This window comes from Bombina bombina, chromosome 7, assembly GCF_027579735.1.
Source record: "Bombina bombina isolate aBomBom1 chromosome 7, aBomBom1.pri, whole genome shotgun sequence".
In the NCBI taxonomy this organism is placed as follows: Eukaryota; Metazoa; Chordata; class Amphibia; order Anura; family Bombinatoridae; genus Bombina; species Bombina bombina.
The window spans coordinates 613,721,287-613,744,784 of record NC_069505.1 but is presented as its reverse complement, the minus strand read 5'-3'; positions in this window follow the sequence as shown (position 1 = coordinate 613,744,784).

The following is a 23,498-nucleotide window of genomic DNA, read 5'->3' as shown; positions in this document are numbered from 1 at the left end:
CTGTCTGCATTGTCCAGGATAAACATTTAGATATTTATAGGTTAATTTACATATGTATATACTGTTGCTATTGTATAGTCTGTCTGCATTGTCCAGGGTAGACATTTACATATTTATAGGTTAATTTACATATATTTATGTGCTGCTATTGTATAGTCTGTCTGTATTGGCCAGGGCACACATTTACATATTTATAGGTTTATTTACATACGTATAGGTTTATTTACATATGTATATACTGTTGCTATTGTATAGTCTGTCTGCATTGTCCAGCGTACACATTTATATACGTATAGGTTTATTTACATATGTATATGTGTTGCTATTGTATAGTCTGTCTGCATTGCCCAGGGTACACATTTACATACGTATAGGTTTATTTACATATGTATATACTGTTGCTATTGTATAGTCTGTCTGCATTGTCCAGCGTACACATTTATATACGTATAGGTTTATTTACATATGTATATGTGTTGCTATTGTATAGTCTGTCTGCATTGCCCAGGGTACACATTTACATACGTATAGGTTTATTTACATATGTATATGTGTTGCTATTGTATAGTCCATCTGCAGTGGCCAGGGCACACATTTATACAGATATACAATCATTTACATATGTTTATATGTTGTGCACTGTGGATCTGCAGGAAAATTGAGATCAGGACCCCAGTAGCTAGAAATGGTGTTAAGCAATATTTCCCTTTGAATGTTTGTTTCTAAGTAACACTCACACTGCCTTAATTGTCACTATCAGTACAGGCAAATTCATAACCGGTCTTAAAAACAAGATCATGCAATTGTGAGTTCATAAGGACTGAATGGCCTACTTCAGGATACCAGTAAAGTAACACACACCTAACCAACTTTATTACTCCCCTCTTTCCCCTGAAATAAAAACACAACGCCAAGTTGGGAGGAAGACCCGCAGGCCGCATTTATTCAAACAGCTAGTGCGCATGCTCGCACTAGCAGGTTACTAAGTAACCAACAGCATATGTAAATATGCCGGCGCGCATGAGTCCCTATCCATAACTCCTACTTTGGGAGGTAGTGGCCCAAATAATTCGAGATATGGCGAAGTCCCCCGGATGACTCCGCCCCTTCAGGTGTTATCCAAGAGGGTTAGGATGATTTTATCCGGTCTGCCTTCTTGCGAGGAAAAGGCACCCTAGGCCCGGCCCTAGTGACATCGCCTTTCCTCCAGCCTGACCAATCACTCCACCCCAAGGCTACAAATTTAGGCCACTACCTCTCGCCGCTAGAGCAACTACAACTCCCGCCCTTAAGGGGCCCAGCTCTTGACGGCCGAAAGAACCGAATAAGAGGCTGGTGGAGGTCCAAACTTACGAACACGGGCTTACCTAAGGCTAGCTCAACTAAACCTACCCCTGCCGTGTTAACTAATGCCGAACTTCAGCCGCAACTCATGCGCAAATAGGGAAGGGGGGGTGGGCAGCTCCAACTTCTATCAGGAAACCGGAGGAAAGAGGCAGAATCTTCCAGAACATCAGTTCTTAAACCCTGAGGTGAGTCACTCCCCTTAAGCTGCAACATTGTTGCAACTCCATCTTTCTCTTTACATTCCTATCCTTGCCAGACCACAGCCCTTAATACGCTCCATTCCCACTAGGGGTCACTACACTATCATAAGGACTGAATGGCCTACTTCAGGATACCAGTAAAGTAACACACACCTAACCAACTTTATTACTCCCCTCTTTCCCCTGAAATAAAAACACAACGCCAAGTTGGGAGGAAGACCCGCAGGCCGCATTTATTCAAACAGCTAGTGCGCATGCTCGCACTAGCAGGTTACTAAGTAACCAACAGCATATGTAAATATGCCGGCGCGCATGAGTCCCTATCCATAACTCCTACTTTGGGAGGTAGTGGCCCAAATAATTCGAGATATGGCGAAGTCCCCCGGATGACTCCGCCCCTTCAGGTGTTATCCAAGAGGGTTAGGATGATTTTATCCGGTCTGCCTTCTTGCGAGGAAAAGGCACCCTAGGCCCGGCCCTAGTGACGTCGCCTTTCCTCCAGCCTGACCAATCACTCCACCCCAAGGCTACAAATTTAGGCCACTACCTCTCGCCACCCTATCACCAAGAGACTCTTGCCGCCACACCGGGCACAGCTTAAAGCTGCGCCCCCAACACCTCTCTCAAATTACCCAAAAATAGGTCTAAGCCCACATCAGAGAGATGCACTCCGTCAGGGCGGTACAACGCCCTTTGGTCTGCCGTCAGATTCGGGTGCTTCACCACAAAACCTTGCGACCCGCAAACCGTCTTCCCCACTTCTCTATTGATCTTTTTCCTGATCCTATAGCCAGCACCCGACGAACCTAGGTGCCTCCAGTGTAGCCTGGCCACCATATTGGACCATCCTACACGGACCCCAGGGGACCAGGCATGCAACCATGCAATATCTGACCGCATGATTTTGATGAGATCCAACACCGGCATTTCACCAACATCATTCCCCCCTAAGTGCAACACAATTATCTGGGGTCTACCCCAGCGCCGCTGCGCATCCTGCAAAAGCGACGGAAGCTCGTGCCAGCGCATGCCTCTCTTGCCTAACCACCTAAGAGACGCCCTGGCAGTGGAAAACCCCAATTGTTGCCCCCCAACTGAAGCGGCAGCCCGAATGGCAGCCCAGTGGACATAAGAATGTCCCACGATCCAAACACGAACAGCAGCTGCAGAACCTGAAACAAACAATAAACTTACTAAACTTACGCCGCAGCAGGAGCCCACAACCAACACTAACCTGCCAACCCGGAACCGCCCCGCCTTAGCAACTACTGATGTAATGGCCTAATGTACAGCCTGTATCTATTGGAGCGCCACCGACCCAGCTTTTTAATGTCCGCTGCTGACTGCCCTTCTGTCGCTGCAGATGTAGCCGCGCCAATCCTAAAGGAATGTGTCCCTATACTATCTGGCTCTATGCCTACACTGCCTGCCACTGCCTTCAATACCTTTTTAAACTGGTAGACTGACAGTGAAGACCCGTCTTCATGCACCAAAAACTGCACGCCGCCCACGGGGCGCATGCTCAAAAACTCGGACAACACCCTTACTGGACAGGCTACACTACCACCTTTCCCTGCCAACGTCATCCAAGTACCCTTACCCTCCTGATCCGTTTTAGACCGGGGAACAAACAGCAGGACTGCCGACTCGTACACCTTAACGTGCCGAAGCAGAACGCCTTTACCTGAAACCCTAGCTGCCGGTGCCACCAGTTCGCTCACGCGCAATGCTCCCGCAAATGCCAGCACAAATGCTGCCCGAAACAGCACAACCTCATAAGGGGATGAACACACCCCCATCAGACCAGCCAACATCTGCTCAAGCCTCTCGCCAGTTATAGGTTCCCCCAGGTCTGGAACTTTAATCTCAGAGCGACCCCAACCCCTCGCTATCTGTTTCACCAGAAACGACCCTGCCGGGTCAGGACCCCCTGCAAGCTTATAAAAATAAGTGAGGGCCGCCAAGCGCGCCTGCACAGCCGCCTTGCGCAACCCCTGCCTTTTGAGCACCGCCAGCCACTCTAGCAACATTACCTGAGACCCTTCCCGTACAGAAACCCGCCGGTTCCCGCAGAATTCATCCCAGGCTCTCCAGTATGACACGTAAGCCGCCCAAGTTGCCGGGGCCAATGCCGCCCCTACTAATGACAAAATGGTTCCCCCAGATCCGCCAGCTGCCAGAGAGAAGGGGGACAAATCAGTCCAACTGCTGCCGCTTCTGGCACAAGCTTCCTAAACTGATCCCACTGGAAGCGCGACAAAGCATCAGCCACCACATTATCCACTCCAGGCACGTGCCGTGCCGAGAACTGGATATTGCTACGTAGGCAACGTAATACCAAAACTCGCAGATACCGCACTACCATTGGTGATGCCGCCGACAGGTTATTTATGGCATGCACCACACTCTGGTTGTCAGTCCAAAACGTAACTACCCTATCCTTGAAACGATCGGCCCATAGTTCCACCGCCACCACGATAGGAAACAACTCGAGCAGCGTTAAATTGCGCGTAAAACCCTTCTCTTGCCACTCCAATGGCCAGGGCCCCGCGCACCACTCGCCCTCAAAGAAGGCTCCAAAGCCAGATGCCCCGGCCGCATCGGTAAAGAGCTTCAGCTCTTGACTGGTGACCCATTGCCTAGGCCACAACCGGACCCCGTTGAAGTCTGTCAGGAATCTATCCCAAACCTGAAGATCTTCCACAATATCTCTGGAAACCCGGACTTTACCAGTCCTTGTTGGCCCTATACAAGCCTCCATTCGCCTGTTGAAGACCCTACCCATAGGTATGACCCTACAGGCAAAGTTCAACATTCCCAGTAAGGACTGCAACTCTCTTGTGCGCAACCATTCCCCCGCAGCGGCCAACCTAACCGCTTCCAGGAGCTTAATGACCTTATCTCTTGGCAAACGACACAACTCCGCTTCCGTGTCAATTTCTATGCCCAGATACGTCAGGCGTGTACACGGCCCCTGCGTCTTATCCTCGGCAAGTGGAACCCCAAATTTTGCCATCAGGAAACGCATAACTACCATCAGTCTGGCACAACTCCCAGAGCCCGGTGACCCCACCAGGAGGAAGTCGTCCAAATAATGCGCCACCGCGTCATCCTCAGCTACTGTGACCACCGCCCAGTGCAAGAAGGAACTGAACATCTCAAACAATGCGCACGACAGAGAACATCCCATGGGCAGGCATCTGTCCACGAAATATTCCCCTTGCAGTTTGCACCCCATCAACCGAAAGGACGTGGGGTGCAGTGGCAGCAGCCGAAATGCGGATTCAATGTCGACTTTCGCCAGTTCAGCTCCCTTTCCTGCCCGCAAAACCACCTCCAGTGCCCGGTCAAATGACTGGTAGTGCACCGAAGCCAGCCCAGGATCAATGGCATCATTAACCGATGCCCCCTCTGGGTAGGAGAGGTGCTGAATAAGCCGGAACTTGCCCGGCTCTTTCTTGGGTACCACCCCCAATGGAGACACTACCAAATCCACGATTGGTAACTCCGCAAAGGGGCCTACCATTCTCCCGAGCCGCACCTCCTTCATAAGCTTCTCCTTCACCACATCAGGGAACTCCCTAACCGACTTCAAATTGCGGTGAGTCGCCGACCCCCTCACGTAAGTCGTGATGGGAATCCGAAACCCCTCCCGCAACCCCGCCATCAGCACCCTTGCTGCATGGCGGTCAGGATATAGCTGCAGCCAAAGCTCAAGAACGTCCACCCTCAGCGGGGTGGGCGCTCTTCGCCCCAGCTCCTCCCTTAGCTTGCCCTCTGTCTGCCCCGAGGTCTCGCCGCTTACACTCACAACCTGGGTGACCCCCACCGCAGAACTTGCAGACGTGACGAAAGGAGCACGCCGTGCCCCTGTCGCACTGCCGGTCCTGAAACTTCCAGCACTCGCGCCCTTTGCGCCGGACCCTCCCAAAGGACCTTTGCCCTCCTGCCGGCGAGCCAGGGGGGGAAGTAGACCTCTCCGCCCCGAGTCTCGCCCACAGGTGCATATCAGTGGTACCAAAATTTAAAAGGGGGTTGCCCACCATTTTCCTACGATACTCATCATCGTAGTCGCGCCACGCCCCTTCCTTATACCTCCGACAGATCCAGTCAATCGTATCCATATACTTGATGACTGCCTGCATCTGACCAGGGTTTTTCTCTAAGTAGCAAGCCCCCAGAATTCGGAAACAGCGATGCCATTCCAAATATGTATCCGGGCGCTTAAACTTCTTAGGGCCAGAACCATCCTTACTCCTCTCCTTCTGCCTCTGGGCCTCGACCGACAGTTCAAACACATTAACAAATTTGCCTGCCTGTATTCGCTGCACGGTCTTAGCCTTCAGATGCCCATAGAGACAGTGTACCTGACATGCAGAAGTATCCCCATACAGCGCAGCCTTACGCCCAACGCTGCCCGACGGGGTGCCAACTTGCTCCCCCGATGGCACTAGGGAGTTGCCTTGCTCCCCTTGCCCTGTCACCTCCGCCTGCCTCACTGCCTGCGTACCCCGACTAGACGCTATTCTATTCAGCAACCTGAACATCCTACGCTTGTCCTTGCCTTCCAACTCCAAAGACTGATCACTATCTGACCCTGCATCTGAGGATGTGTCAGACCCACCACCCCCAAGTGTGAGTGTGGTTATCTCACCTGCTCCAGAAGTCCCAGCTGCTCCGCCCGACGGGGCTGCTCCGCCAGTCGATGTAGAGGGTACTGCCTCAGGCATCCCGGCTGCTTCTCTATTCGCCTGGGCCAGCGAAAGGGACCTGGCCGTTCTGGAATCCTCCACTCGACAGCTCGCCACTGGAACCTGCAAAACAGCAGAAACGTCGGGAGTACCAGGGCCTTGGAAAACAGCCCCACCTGCATTCATACCTCCAGTCACTTGCATACCCCCACTTGCTGTCTGCCCTCCTAGCGTACCCCACGCATTCAAAAGCGGCTGCAATAGCTGCAGCAGCACTGGCGGAATAACTTGCTGCCCAGCCGGCTGCCCCATCTGCATCTGCGGACCCCCAGGCTGTCCTGGAGGCCCCACAGTCACACCTCCACCGGTCCCTACAGGGACCCAAGGATTCACACTGGGACCACGCACACCTTGCCCTCTGCCCTCCAAGAAAGCTCCCTCCTGACTGCTTCCTCCAGGCACCAACCTAACCTGGCTTGCGCTACACCACTGTCCCTGCTGCTGAGAGCCCTGTGCACTTTGGTCCCTAACATCTCGCCTCACATCCATCTGCTGATACGTTCTGCTGGGCCCCCCACCTCTAGGCGTCTCACTCCCTCGCACCGCATCTCCAAGTACACCCCGCATTGGCCCTTGCTGCCGGACCATCTGCTCATCATACCTTGGAGCTGCCAACATGCCCCCCACACCTCCGGCAGGGCCGGTCCCTGGCCCCGGTACCCCCGACTTACCAGTTCGGGTACCGCGCGAGGACCCACTCCTGCCCACTGGATGCTTCCCCTTGCGACCGCGATCACTGGCGCGGCCGCGCAGGGGGGTTTCCGGTTCTGACTGGCGCACCGGAAGTGCGTCACCGGAAGGGGCGGGGCTACGACGCGCAGTACTCACGCGCGTAGCCACCGGGAGGCCCCCACCCGAAGCCACCTCGTATGGGCTACTACTGGCAAGAGGCCTTCCCAGCCGCAGCTGCCCAGCCAGGCCCGAAGGCCCGACCGAACCGCCGCCACGCTCCTGAACCGGGGCCGGGTAAGCACCGGCACTAGGCCGACCCTGCCCTGCACCGGAGCCCCCACTAGCCCCTGCCTGACCACCGGAGTCCGCTCCCGAACTAGGCCCAGGCCTAATAGGCCCTGACCCACAAGGGACCCGCACCCCTGGTCCAAAAGAGAGCCCAGCCCCAGGCCCCACAGGCCCGGAGCTAGGCCCAGGGCCTACCGGATTACCAGGCCCAAATGAGAGCCCAGCCCCAGGCCTCACAGGCCCAGAACTAGGACCGGAGCCCACACTGACCCCAATAGAGGGCCCAACCCCAGGCACAACAGGCCCAGAACTAGGCCCGGGGCCTGCTACTACCCCAGGCCCACTGACGGGCCCAGGGCCTGCAGAACCCCCATGCGTGGCTGCCGCCACCAAGGCCTGCAACAGGGACATAACCCCTGCAGCAGCCTCCGCTGGCAAAGCCTGTATGCTTGCCATTGAGGACAACAGAGAGGCCTCAAGCCCTGCACCACTCGGCCCAGGGCCTGAGGCCTGCTCAAACTCCCTTTCCTCCTGCAAACTCACTGCTTCCCCCACCTCAGTCTCACCACCACTCGACTCTCCACCCTCATACAAGGATGGAGAGCCTGGGGGAGCCAGAGAGGGGGCCCTAGAACCTTGCCTACATGGTATCATGTCCTCCTGTGAGGGAGGGGGATTCTCCACAGTACTAACTCTTTTCTCCTTTGCAGGAGCCCTACTACCACCTGGGGACCCATCCCTGAACCTTTTAGGGGGAACAGATACTCGCCTGGCACGGTCCATAACGACAGCAACTCAAACAGCTCCAACTTCTATCAGGAAACCGGAGGAAAGAGGCAGAATCTTCCAGAACATCAGTTCTTAAACCCTGAGGTGAGTCACTCCCCTTAAGCTGCAACATTGTTGCAACTCCATCTTTCTCTTTACATTCCTATCCTTGCCAGACCACAGCCCTTAATACGCTCCATTCCCACTAGGGGTCACTACACTATCAAAAGGAGTCCATCCTCACCACTACCAAACCATTTGTTTGTGTTCCATTTGTATCTAGGCATGATGGGAATACTGGCCATGTTTACTCAATCACTATATTGTAACCTTTAATATTTTAAAAGTATTATTTTTTACCCCATTATTTACATGTATTTATTGTAAAAGCAAAGTTTTTGGTTTGACATTACCTGAAAACAAGAGAAAGACTACGCATTTTTATTAGAAGGATGATATCTTCTTATTATGGATTTTAACAGAAACTTTGAAATCTGAAATCTGTCGCTAGAGTCAGTGGTGATGTTGCTACGGAGTAAAGAGGGGCTGATAGCCTCTTAGTTATGTCCCTGCCCCAAACATAATAATATCAGTGGCAAATGTTGCTGCAAAATAGATTTGTCTGTTGTACACATACGCTACTAATCATTTTAAGCGTGGTGACTCATTGGCACAAGAGGAGAGTCTTAAGTGGGAGCTTATGCTTGGGTATAAAGAATAATTTGTGCTCCCTCTTGCCTCCCTGGACACACAGACACCTATGTTCATAAGATATTGTCATTATTATGGCATATCAGCTCTCAAAGTAAACAACAGTAGTCTATATTATAGAAGTCACTGAAATGCTTAAAGGAAAATTCACGTTATTTGTGTTACCCATAAATCAGAAATTACTACTGCATATTGCATTGCATCAGAGTGGCATACAAAAAGATATCTGACATTCATTGTTTTGTTATTTAGGTATATAGCCATTTTAAACTACCTTGACTAGGATCACCTTATATAATTTGCTGTGACCAATGGGGACAGGATATATATAAACCAATCACTACACAGTATAAAGATGGGTCAGGGTTCTGAATTTCATGGAATACACTCCAGCCTTTCGCTTGAGGCAGTGGGAAAAAAGTACTATTTTCAGATTAAAATGACTGGAAATACAATAAAATACATAATGAAAATGCATTGCATTCTACATAATTTAACAATGTGTGGGGAGCTTAAAGGGATCGTAAAAACCTTGAGATATTAATATAAAATAATTATATTTTTATTATTTTGTTTGCCTCTTTTTATGCAATTGAGCTTTAAAAAAAATCATGTTTTTTCTAGTTCTCAGATTTGAAGTAAATGCACCCTGCTGACTTTTGAAGGCTAACCCTGCTGAATATATTTCCCTAATTGGCATCAACAGATAACAATGGAAACACAATTCAGTTTATACTAACGTAATGAGCATGACTAGCTTTGTTGTCTACAGAGTCAATCCCAGGCTGGCTCCTCCAAATAAGCCAAATAGTGAGTGGAGCTTGACTATTGAAAAATAACTGGTTAGTAGGGTGTCAATTTTGTATAAAAAATGTTAATACTTTGCTGATATGTTATCCAACAGCAAGATAACAGAAGTGTCTTGTAATTACAAGGTGTTCATTGTCTTTTTCAACCACACTTTTAAAGTAGAAAGTTGTACACAGGTTAACTAAGATTATTTGCATTATAATTATTATTATTTATTAGGTATAAAGTTACAGACTACAGTAATGAAAATATATTTATATGGATGATAAGGGTTGTGAGCCTGGGAGCTACTGTTAGCTGTAAACCACCTTTACATGGTGTGATCTAAAGGACAGATGGGTTTGTGAGCTTAGAATACAAAGACCATCTGAATTCTCATGTGTGATTACAATTAAGTGTCAGAAATGTGTATTTCGTTTCGTTACAAATTCAAATTCAGATGAAATTGATTGAATTTGGAGATTCGGACCTTTTCAAATATCTGAATCAAATCCTTGCTGAAATCATACTAATTTGAATGAATTTGTTTAGACAGATTTAAATCGTTCTGAGTTATTCGGTTTCATACAGATGTGCGTGGCGCACTTGTCTTGGTGTACTTGGTGTAAATAATATTATTAAATCCAAAGAAACACAAAATTGGTAGATAATGCGATATAATTAACAAATAATTAATATATGAGTGTGATAGAACTGGTAAAAGTTGTAAGTTAGGTGTTGGACTAGTATGTTTATGTATTGTATTACTTGGATATTTTTTTGACCAAACCAAATCAACATAACATATCTAACGAATGACAACAATTCAATTTGAATACATTTGTTTTATTCAAATGAGCATAGTGTCATATTCTTCTATGGACTTCTTGTACAATCAGCTGATTCCTTTTGTTTTGTGGGTAGGATTACTGTCACAGTGATAATCTTCTAGTCCAATAATCAGATTATTGTACTTTTGTGGGTGGGATTACTGGCACACGCTGTGCAATGTGCTTTTAGAATTGCTTTGCTTTCCTCAAGGGTTGTGCTGTGCTGTTGTTAGGCAGAGGGGTGAGCTTTCATTCAGACTTGCAGACTGGCAGCAGCAGAAGACAAGCCCTGAAATTGAACTGAAGAGAAGAAGGCACAGTGTCCTAGAGATTTACTGGTCTGCGTGAAAAATTTAATTTTATAAATATTTTTTGTTATTATTATTATTGATAATGAAATTGTGACTCAAGGGAGAAAGTTTTACAACAGTCAAATATCTTTATTTTGTTATTATAGTTATTTCTTGCATTAATAATTTTATTTGAAGTTATCACTAGAGAAGTTAGTTAAATATTATTATAATTTTCTAGTTGCTTGCTAAGAATTTATTGTCTTGGGGGACTTCTTGGGACTTCTATGAGCTCACTCAGATTTTTTTTTGGTTTGTTTAAGAGAGTTACTGTCTTAAACTTAGATAACAGGCACACTTATTGTTGAGCATAGGATTTTGAACACATCAGCAGAAGACACATTATCCTATATTATTATTATTTACTCTTCGGGGAAAAATATAATTTGATTACTTTTTTTTTGTGTGTATTCATTGTAGATAGACAAGACAATTATAGTAATATATATATATTTTTTGGTGTATATTGATAATAATTATATAATTATATAGTACTACTATTATCTAAGTTTTCTATTTTTATTTTTTAAAAATCTAATTAGTAGACAACTACATCATTATTTGTAATGGATAGGCCTCCCCCACCTCATGTTCCTCCAAAAACCAGCAGCAGTGACACAGTAACCACCACATGTGTACCGCCATTGTCTGTGTCACATACTTCCACATCCTCATTGCCAGACACAGACATTTGTCATCCGGCCTCCACACGTGAAACAACATTTAGGTCTCACAAGAGACGTCATACAAAGGAGAGGCAAATGAAGTAGCAGAAACTGCTACCCTGTCCTGTTTCTGTGCCTCAAGTAATGTGTTCAAGCAGAGTTAGCAGCAGCAGGAGTCAACGCACTGGTAGCTTCACTAGCAGTAGTACTAGTCAGCTGAGCCCACCCTCTAAATGGAAAAGGTCTGGGAGGCAAAATTTAAGTTCAAAATCCTCTTGCAAGGTTGATAGGTCCTCCTCTGAGACCAGGAAACATGCTGCATTTCTTCCTTGTTTTCTTTTTCAGGATCTTCTCCCCAAAACCACCTGTAGAATCACTAGTGCCAGCTGTGTCACCACCTCCGCTATGGCCAGTTCTAGTACTGTGTTGAAAACTTTTTTGTACTATTAGAGGCCAGGCAGTACCAACACAGGCTTTTTCCAGTGAACATTCATTTAAGCAGCCCAAACGTGAAGTATTGGAGTATGAGGATGAAATTTCTTGTGCTCATACTGCCACCACCACCAGCGCTACTGCCAATGCCCCCATTACTGATAGCCCATCTGCTATTTCTATAAGTGAAGAGGGCACCAGTAGGCACCAGGGAGAAGAGGGCTCACCAACATCTGCTGCTGGTGATAAATCCATCTTTACTAACATAGTAGATGTAGAATCAGTGTCATCTTATAATTTAGAACCAGGTGATCATATTCACTATTCCCCTGCCCATAATTCTACTGATTCTATAGTTTTGTATTTCCCTCTGTCTCAAACATCGTCACCACCAGTGTCACCTCGCTCTCCAATAGCTCATGTTGAGTCTCCTAGCCAGATTGGAGCTAGTGCACCTGCCACTACTGGTAGACCACCTCCTGTTACATCACAGAGAGAAGGCCATGATCTAACAAAAACTAAAGAATTTGGCCCAGCATGTGCATCAGAAGAAACTGTCACAAAAGATTATTCATTGCAGAGTGGCAAAGGTAGCCATCGCTCACAAGTGTGGGAGCATTTAGTGACTGTTGATGATGACCGCAGAGCCAAAATGCAAATTGTGTGGCAGGGAAGTAAGCCGGGGGAGAGTGTTGGGGCATCTTACCAATTCAGGGATGAACCAACACATCCGCACCCACCAAAAGCCAGTGGTGTTAAGGGCAGAAAGTGTTGTGTCTCCTCCAGCCAGCACTACTAGGGTAACTACTAGTACCAGTGTCACACTCACCACCAGTAGGCAGCACAAGGGACAGGGTGATCATGCATCTTCTGGTGCAGCTGCTCCGACTGACAGCCAACATCACATGCAATCCATCCAGCCCAAAATAGAGCATTTTGGTGGATTTCATTCCAGTAGGATGTCAAGACAGCAGGTGCAAAATATTACATGCCTCATTGATCAGCTCATAGCCATTGGAAGGGCTCCTTTAAATTTGGTGGAAGGGGATCCCTTTAAACAACTTATGGAGGCTGTTGCACCCCATTATAAAGTTCCATCTCATACCACATTTAGTAGATTTGTAATTCCCTCACTTTAGCGGTCATGCATTGGGGTTTTGAAGGAGGAGCTGGGAAAGGCTGCTGGAAAGTCAGTGCACTTCACCCCTGACTTGTGGAGTGCTCCTAGTGGCCAACATGCCTTCCTGTCTTTGACAGTACATTGGTGGCTGCCCAATGTGTCACAAGATATATTACCAAAAAGTTCTGGGGCAAAAACCTCAGGTGCAGTAGCCAAGGGGTACCGCTCCTTTCTCCTGCATGCTAAGGTGATGGATCATCAGCACACTTCACAGAACATCATACATGCACTGAATAATATGGTGGCTCAGTGGCTGGGAGAGCAGGCAGGGACAAAGGCACAAATGGGGTTTGTGGTCACCGATGGGGCAGCCAATATGATAAAGGCGCTTCGGGATAGTAGGTTTGTGGATGTACGTTATTTGGCACAAGTACTGCATCTGGTTGTTAAGGCTGCCCTCGATCAGGACACCGGAAGGTTGGCAACACTTCTTGAGTCATGCCAAAAAATAGCTGGCCACTTCCATCACAGTGTAAAAGATAGCCATCTCCTTAGGCAGGAACAGAGGAAGTCAGGCATCGCAGAGCACCATCTTAAACAAGATGGGAGTACTAGATGGAACTCTTCATTAGATATGCTGGAGCGTATATTAGAACAGCAAAAGGCAATTCATGCAATGGCATACGAGCATTCCATTGGCATTGCCAGATCACTGGAAAGGGAGGATTGGGCCATGATTGAACAGTTAGTGGCAGTCCTCACGCCTTTTTGGGCGGTGACCAAAAATTTAAACCAAGAGAACGCTAGCCTGGCACAAGTCATTCCCCTCTTCACCCACCTCTCGAACAAATTAGATGCTTTCCTTTGCAATAGGGAACTATTGCCTGGTAGTAATCTACTTGTTGGGAGGCTGAAGGAGCAAATGACTCGGCGCGTAAAAGAGGGAATCGACACTAGCCCTCACTTCATGCTAGCCACAATTTGCAATCCTAGAGTAAACTATTGCCTGGTGGTAATCTACTTGCCGATGTTGCTGCCCATGTAAGGAGGCTGAAGGAGCAACTGACCCGGTGCATAAAAAAGGGCATTGACACTTGTCCTCACTTCATGCTAGCCACAATTTGTGATCCTAGAGTAAACTATTGCCTGGTGGTAATCTACTTGTTTATGTTGCTGCCCTTGAAAGGAGGCTGAATGAGTAACTGACTCGGCGCATAAAAGAGGGCATCAACACTTGCCCTCACTTCATGCTAGCCACAATTTGTGATCCTAGAGTAAAGGGCAAAATGGCACTCCGCACAAATACCTTGACCACATGGAGGGACAAATTGATACAGAGGGTGCATGATAGACAAAGAAAAATGTCCTTACCATTAGAGGAAGAAGAAGAGATGGAGGAGTCTGATAGTGATACTCTGTCACCTAAAAGCAGCAGCTCTAGCACTGCCTTGGCCCACCCCAGCAGCTACTTTTTAGGCTGAGAAACTGGGCAGCTTGGTTGGAGACATTAGAGAGCCCTCCATGAAAGAAAGCAATGCTGCAGACATTGTTAAGTTTTACCTATCTCAACCTCCCTTGCCCCCCAGTACAGATCCCTTGAGATTCTGGGATGAAAAGAGGGTTTTGTGGCCTGTCCCTGGTAGCCCAGGAGCTCCTTTCCTGTCCCCCAACCACCGGCCACATTGAACCACAGGAAATATACTTTCTCCTCAGTGTTCACTAAAAATAAACCTACCAAAGCAGGGTTACCCTGCTCTCAGCTTTAATGCAGAATAAAAATATTCCCATAATCTCCAGCTGACCCAGTTGCACTGTGTGTCTGAGTGTCATTCCATGCCAAATCATCATGGCTCCCAAACCTAAATATCTCTCATTTTGATGACATTTTGTAGTTAGCTAGAGGACATTAATCAAGTAACTTGCAAAAGTCAAATTTTACCCCTCTTTGAGAAATATTATTCCTACTACAGCAGTCCTTTCTAATTCCCTGCTATTTTACAGCCCAAGGGTATGATGGTTGCTGTTATTTATAAATTTGACTTTTGAATTACTTTGTTATTTGTTTTTTTGATATATGTTGATTTATCATAAACAAGCTTGCTCAAGCAGTTGTATTAAGTTATAAATGTTTTTTTAGTGTTTAAGAATTAAAAAGTGCACCTTAAGCACAATTACCAATTGTATTTGCTCATTTTTAAAAATAAAAAAAATATTTTAAAGATATTCCAAAGGTTCTGTTGTTATGCATCGATACATATTAGGTACAGTTAGAGAGAAGACACTAAAAAGGTTTTGTTTGTGGGTTTATGGGAGACTGTTAGCCACAGTGAAGGGCTTCATTTTTAATTTTTATTATTATATTTAAAAATATAAAAAATTATTCTTAGCACGAACATCAACTATTAGTACTGCAAATACAGAATTAGCAAGCAGCCTGCTGCTACCATCCGCAAAACCATACAGTTAATCTCTAGGACACAGTTTTGTCATTCTGGAAGTCCGCTCCTCATAAGAAGGAATATGGAAAAGAATGTAAATGCTTTACCCAGAGGCACAAACAAGTGAGTGACTTGTAAATTGACCACTTAATCCACATTCCATCATTTATTTCCATTTTTTTATTTCTAACTCTCTCTCTGTTTCTTTCTCTATTTAGTTAAAGATTAATAAAGAAACACTGGAGACTGGACATTGATGTTGATGACGGAGACAAACCATCGCATACAGGTTAATGTAGTACAGCTCATATGTGTCTAAAGAAGGTTTAAATTTAAACCTCAGTAAAATAATAAGTAGCAGAGCTATTAATTTCACCATCATTAGATATTTACAAATGCATTATAAACGGAAGCTTCAAAAGGCAATAATACAGAAGGTACATCCATGGGTATAAGGGTTATCATTATAGCAATTAGCATTGAGTAGGTTAACCTTTTGGAAGATTCAGAGTTTGAACTTTGCAATAGGCAGCGTGGAGAGTCAGTGTTACATTAACTCTCTTGGAAACACATCATTAACAGAGCAACGGTTTCCAATAAAGGTGAAGATATATATATGTGAGTCCATATGTAGTCCCTTTTCTTTAAAGGCACTAATCCTCTGTACATACAAAGGACTACCTAAGCAGATTTCAAAGTCTATGGTATTTAAATACCCTATCCTTGCATGGCACTATTACTGTAAGGAACTGCGGCTAGACTATCAATGATCTTGATTTCTAACGGTATCTGGCAACCCAGCTTTTACACCAGGCTGTACTTCATTGATCTTTAAGCAATGGTCTGACCTAGGTCTTAAGTATGTGATACAAGCTATGGATGAAAATCAGGAACAGGTTAAATCTTTTAGCGCAATCTGTGAGGAATTTTCTCTTCATAAACACAATTTTTTTTGCCTATTTACAGTTGCGACACTTTCTCCTGGATTTAACAGGTAATAAGAATTTCACCTGGAGTCTTGGGAATTTGGAGCCTGCAATAAATTTTTATAGGCAAGGTAAACATTCTATTTCATTTTCTTACAATATATTGATAAATGGCCTGGACAAAAAAACACTTGCACTTGTATTTACATTGGGGGAATGATTTCCCCCTGATTACCCAGGAAACGATACTGGAGAGTTTTGGATCGGTAGGAAGGGCTTTTGTATTAGTCGCGTTGGGAGAATCCCATTGTAAACTTATCAATAAAGTTTATGTTATGCCCTCCCAGATAAGTAAATGGTCTCCAAATAATCCAAGCAAGTGCATCAAATGTAGCAAGAGGTCGGCAGACCTGCTTCATTGTTTCTGGGGCTGTCACAAAATTAACCAGTTTTGGGGCAAAATTTGTTTTTGGCTGAAAACAATAATGAGTCAAGGAATTAACCTAGAATGTCAAGATATAATCTTCCTATGTAATTCATATACATATAAATACTCTAGGACTATTAATTCTTGTATCTTGGCAGGGCGTGACATGATTCTATCTAATTGGAAGGCCAAACAGGCTCCTTCTTTTGTAACATTTAAGAAAGTAATAACAAACGTAATATTCTTAGAACAAACATCGATATCTAGTTTTTCTGATAAAAAGCTGAAAGATTATTTGTACAAGTGGAAAAGCATCATTACATCCTATACGCTGGAAGTTCAATTACAACTGGTTGCCAGTTTAAGGAAATTTAATCTATTTACCCTCTGGATTCAAGAAGGGGAATTGCCACTGGAATGGGCAGTAGGTTAGACCTAAGATGAGGGTAGGAGTGGCTTTATTTCTTATATATTTATTTTTTTTTTTTTGTTATTTAGATAAAATGAATCAATGTTTTGGTTAGTACAGAAAATCTTTGTTTAAGCTATTGTCCAAGCTTCAAGTAGGTTGTATAAGGTATCTTTGTTAGCAAGCAGATATTAAAGAAAGGGAAAAATCTGTATTAGAATGATATTTTCTTTGTTCTTTATCGGCTGCAATTTGCTTTAACAATTTCTGTTTTATGTTGTGATCTAACAACTATAAGCTCATCATTACTTTTTTTTCTGTACGGAATGTTGAGTAATTAGGAAATAAAGTTTTAAAAAAAAAAACTCATGTGGCAGAATGGTTATAGGTACATTTATTGTTCATGCTAATTGCTATTATGATACACTATTATCGCCCTTCATCATAGGTTCCATAAAGAGCATGTAGTATGCAATGCATGCACCCATATGTTACAGTTGGAGACTCCTGGTTGGTACCCTATTTAAAGTGCACTGTATTTGACATTAAAGGGACAATAGTGTATCTGATTCTGAATCATGAAATCTAACATTTTAAATTAAGTAATAATATCCCTTTAATGTTGCTTCCTTTAGAGGCAGAATAATTAATGAACCTAACCATCCTGATTTTTTTTTTTTTTAAACATGTATTGTAGATATACGGGGACACATGTCATACTCCTTACTACTTTGGAAATGTTAAAGATTACAGAAGATTCATCCATAAAATAGACCATCAAGAAAGCTTCACAGTGACTATGTAAGTATAATACCTCCAAGACTAAGTGACCATTTACATTGTAAACTAACTTACATTAATAAATTAGAAGTTCAAATATTGAAACATAAAAAAGGTTGTTTAAACATTTGACAATGTGAAAATGAAATTACACACATTGTTCAAGAAATTATACATATTTATTATAACTATTAGAAAGAGGGCTGCCGAAACCAAACAGGTATATATATATATATATATATATATATTAATCCAAAAAGTAAGTTCAGCACCTTTCTTATTGTATTTTCCCAACATGATTTATTCTTTTCAGATAGTAGTGAGCGTATGCTAATGAGGCCTGCCAACCTCACTTGTGTAGATACAAAAGGACAAAAGCTTGCGTCAGCACTGTTTTCTTCAAAAGGTTTCCATTCTTTATTTAAGCAACAAACAGATTGAAACAGCAACGTTTCGAGTCATGTAGACCCTTAGTCAAGGGTCTACATGACTCAAAACGTTTTTTAATCTGTTTGTTGCTTAAATAAAGAATGGAAACCTTTTGAAGAAAACAGTGCTGATGCAAGCCTTTGTCCTTATATATATATATATATATATATATTAACTGAAAAATATTTAACACAAAAAACAATATAAGTGCAGTTGCATCTTTCATAGCACTGCTCTCCAAACATGAGGTACATAAAGGGGGAGGGAGATATAAAAAGAGCTATTAATATACAGCACCAATTCATGTATCATGCGATGGAGCATTGTGTTGATGTTGACAATTAATAGCGTCCAAAATATATTGATGCATATGATCCATCGCCTGGCGCTCTTCAAGGTTCACACGGGCTAATGCACTGTGTATGTGGCTATGTAACTCATTTCTCATATTTTCCACAGCTTGTGTCAACCTCGTGGTCACTATTACATTTTCTAAAAGTAACTGCTCCGTCCTGCTAGATGGATGTTGTGGTGCCTGTTCTGTTGGCTGGTCTGGTGATTGCTGTTGAGGAGGTGGATTCTGAGGTGTCTACTCATGCTGCGCCTCCACACTGGGGGCATAATCTGTGCCAGATGGTTGGACAATGCCCCCTGTCGATGGTGAGAAGCTTGTCTGATAAATATTTTCTCCATTATCACTTTCCTCAAAAGGAAATGACTGGGGAATTAAGTTCATTGTCATGGACTCCCCCTGCAGACATGCCTCGTTGTTCTGAAATAGATTAAACAGGAATGAAATGTTATTATTTTGTTGTATGCAAAAGTATGGATTTGTGGACAGGTTGTACATGCAGAGAAAGAGTCTCCCTAAAAGTTTTATTTCCTATCTAACAAAACACAGCCACAGCCTATCTACAAAATGTTATACATTAGTCTAAATTATATCTGAATATCCAGTAAGGCTATATTTTAGTTTTGTCTGTAAAATTCTACTCTATCCCTCCTGAAAGCAGGTACCTAAAAAATGTATAACACGAATGTAAATCATTTAAAAAAAAAAAATGATATTAGATTTTCATTATTTTTTTTTTTACATATATCCTGTCATAAATTAATTAAAGCATATTGTACTTCAATCAGACCAGTTGAGATTACATCCAGATAAAACATTTTTTTCACATGAGGTCTATTTAAAGGATTAACACAGCACTCAAAAGAATATGTATGAAATATCAACCTATGGGATTGAAGGACTATATTATTTAACTTTTGCATTTTCCCTATTTATTTATGTATACGTTTTTATTTTTGTGAATAGTTTGAAAAATATATTAATTTTAGTTTTACCTGTAATATTTTGTACAACATTATATTTAGATTCCATAATTAAAGAGTCTATTCACAAAATAGTGCATTAAAGTTCATGTGAAAATGAGAGAAATGCAAAATCTAGACTAAATTTGATCAAATTTAAAAAAAAAAAGAAATATTTAAAGATTTTTAAAGTGGGACGACTTTAGAATAGATTTTGCTCAGGCTGCACATGTACACTATACTATATGACGTGTTATTTGATCATGTGCATTTGCAAATCTTAATTCCATCTATTTCCTTACCTACTGATGTGACCTCCTAAGAGTTTTTAGTCTAAAGTTAATTAGTCTATACTCTTTTGCATAATAACCAGTTTTGGTAATAAAGCAATTAAAAAACAAAAACAATTAGATATGTGATTTCATGAAAAGGTACATAGTGTGCCATACATTTACTGAGAATGGTCAGCTGATAGTCTCAGCAAGTGAATGGACGGTAGAATCATCATCAGGCTGCTGCAACTCAGTAGAAGTAAATTGGGCTCCAAGGGAAAATAAACAAAATATTTTACTTTCACTATTTTGAAAGAGCATGAAATGCTTAGCAACTTTATAAATGTATAGTCCTATCATAAGATTTGTTTGGTTCTCTTGTTATCTTTATTTTAAAAATCGAGACTGTGGGGGGGCGGAGCCAACTATCATGGGAGCCAGACGTGTGTGTCAAGAGCTCCTGGTCTTTATTTGATATAACTGAGGATTATTGGCACCCAAAGCTATTATTGATATACTACAAAAGGTCACTTCCATATACTATAACTTTGGATACATTGGGAGCCCCTGTGTGGATGTTCTCAGCTTTATTTGAGCTCCAGAAGTTTTGCCACGATGGAGGCCCAAGATGTCTGGAGGTTGGCTGTGACGCAGCTCCTACAAGATCATTTTGCCAGCCTAACACTAATACTGTCTGAGTTTCGAGTGGATCCGGTAGTGAGAGAGGACAAGCCTACACTGTCAGCGGATTGGCATGTTGTCCCTTATCTGACTTCTAACAATCCCACCATTTGTCAGAGTATTTGCCCTGTCTTATTAGATACCGGGATCTTGTGCAGTCCCTTTGATTCCCTAGAGCAAGGCAACGTTCATACCTTACATCACAGAGATTGGCTAAGCTGCGATGCAGATGTTTCTAAATGCCCAGCTGCAAATCTGGTTTCCAGGTTTACTACTGCTTCAACATGTTTCATGAAGGATCAACCCTCATCATCAAACTTACCTGTGAGTACAGTGTTTGTGACTTCTACGAGTGGCAGCCAAGTCTGGGAAGTCCCCTCTCTGCCTCCTGGTGCTGACATGGTTGTAACAACGGCATGTGCGTGTGCTGAAGATAGAATATACTGGGGATTTTACGTTTTGTCTCTGGCTGGTTCTGGAGATCAGCTGTTCCAGGGAGGGAGACTTTCTTTGAGGTCTATGATATCTCTGACCTACTTTGAGGCTGGATGATCTGGACAATCTGCCTGGAGCTGTATCAGGTCTCCCCACAGCTGACTTCACTTCACTAACAGTTGGGGCACTGGTTACAGCAATATATTCGGCTAACTTTTTATGAGTGGGTTGGTTGTTAACAATTGTTGCCTGTTTTTGTTTTTTATATTTATCTCTTTAACGTTGTAGGTACAATGATGACCCTTTAATTTATTCAATTTGTCTAGAATGTCTACCATGCAAGTAATACAGGATCTTGAGGGTTGTATGATTTATATTTTTTCATATATGTTATTTTACAAGGTGTTTGGTCCTATACTAGTTGAGTTAATTACAAAAATACCAGCTGCTCTGCGTAATGGAGCTTTAAATTTAATATCCTTTTAAGTTAAACGCAATTGCCTCATTCTGCCACTAGAGGGGAGTCTTGGATTGTTTACTACTCATTTACAGCTAAATTATGCGCTTTTACAGTCCACCCCGATATCTTATTTTGTCTCTCTCAGGATTCTCAGTCCTGTGACTTTGGAGTTGATATCCTTGGGTCCCCACATCTCTCTATATATGTCTATCAATTTACAGGTTAGAATTGGGTAATCCTATGTATCCTTCAATGTGTCTCTTAGATCGAAGTTAATATTTGACCTCCTCCTTAGAGGTGGAAAGCTTCTGTTCCTTTAAAGGATTGCTATGTTACTTTGTTTTCTTCATATGACTAGTGGTTGGGGATTGCTATAGCCAATATTTACCTTTCCATATGTATATGCCAATCAACGATGTAACAGGGGAGGTCATATGTTGTGTGGGGAACTGGAGGGATATATGGTTTAGATACTTACATATCTGTTACTTTATAAGCTGTTTAGACCTATATTAGTTGATCTATCTACATGACTACAAGCCACTTTGTATAATAGAGCTTTAAATTTACTATCCCTTTATATGAGATGCAATTGCTTTATTCTACCACTGGAGGGGAGTATTGGTTTGTTTCCAACTCATATACAGCTAAAGTATGTGTTTTTACTGTTCACTCCACTATATTACTTTTGTAACTCTGGAGTTGATATCCTTGGGTTCCCCACATATCTTCAACCTATATTTTATGTTAAAGGGTCTCCAGGGGTCTCTATAATATATACTAGCTGGACGTATCACAAGCCACGTTATAAGCTTGGATCTAATCTTGGCCCTTATGGTAGTTGCTTCAGTATTTACATGTACTATTCCACATTCATAGATAGCCTTAAAAAGGACCGTTGAGATGGACATACTGGAGACGTAGAACAATGTATCATTAGGACCTATCTAACTTATAATTTAATTGGTTTACCTGCTGATGGGCATAGGGCCCGTGCCCAGGTGCAGGATTTAATTATATAATTATACAATATTGTCTTCTACATGCTAACACCGAAGGTCCAATTATTTAATATTCAGTATTGTCCATTTTATATGGTCTCATTGGAATGTACCAGTTGTGGCGATTTATGCCTTTTTATAGCTCGACCTAAATATCGTATATCAATTAAAGCTGGGCGTGAGAGTATGTGAAAGTATAATGTTTACAATCCTTAAGGCCTTTTGTCCCCATAGTTCTGTTGCATATAATCTCCCTGCTAGCGGATAAACTCAGCTCACTCTTATCCTCCTATACTTAACCAACATGTTCATGTGACTATAACTACGATGATAGTGCCCAGTGTTACTACAGCTTATCTACTCCTCCTACAGTTATTTAAGTAACTCCTCCCTGACACATAATGAGCCTTTGGTTCCTATGATACATATTTTTCGTATGATACTTCACTTTACCACCTCCCCCCCCCCCCGCCCCTTACTGTATAGTATCCTGGCTCTTTATGATTGGACCAGATACTTAATGCGCGGTTCCCTTGTGAATAACCGCAATTATTAGTATTATGCCTTATAAATAACTATGTTCTCTATCTTTAACATTGTCTCTCTCTCAGCAATATAGAGTATACTAACCATTTTATTGAGAGAAAAGAGAGCAAACAAACACTCTTTGATGATATATCATATCTGTTTTTTATCCTTTATCACTCTTCTCCTATTCCTCTTATATAATGACAAGTGTGTTTGCACCACGTTCTACTGTTTATTAATTATTAATGAAACGTTATAATACCTAAAAGTAAAAAATGTATGAGGTTTGCTTAGTCTTGGGACTCTATGCACGACATACTATTGTCTACTATTGTCTTGACATTAGAAACTACTGTATATTATGTCCTTCTGTATATTTGTATGTCTCTTCATTATAAACCTCAATAAAAATTATTTAAACAAAAAAAAAAAAATCGAGACTGTAAGCAAGCACTATCCATGGTTTGGAAACACA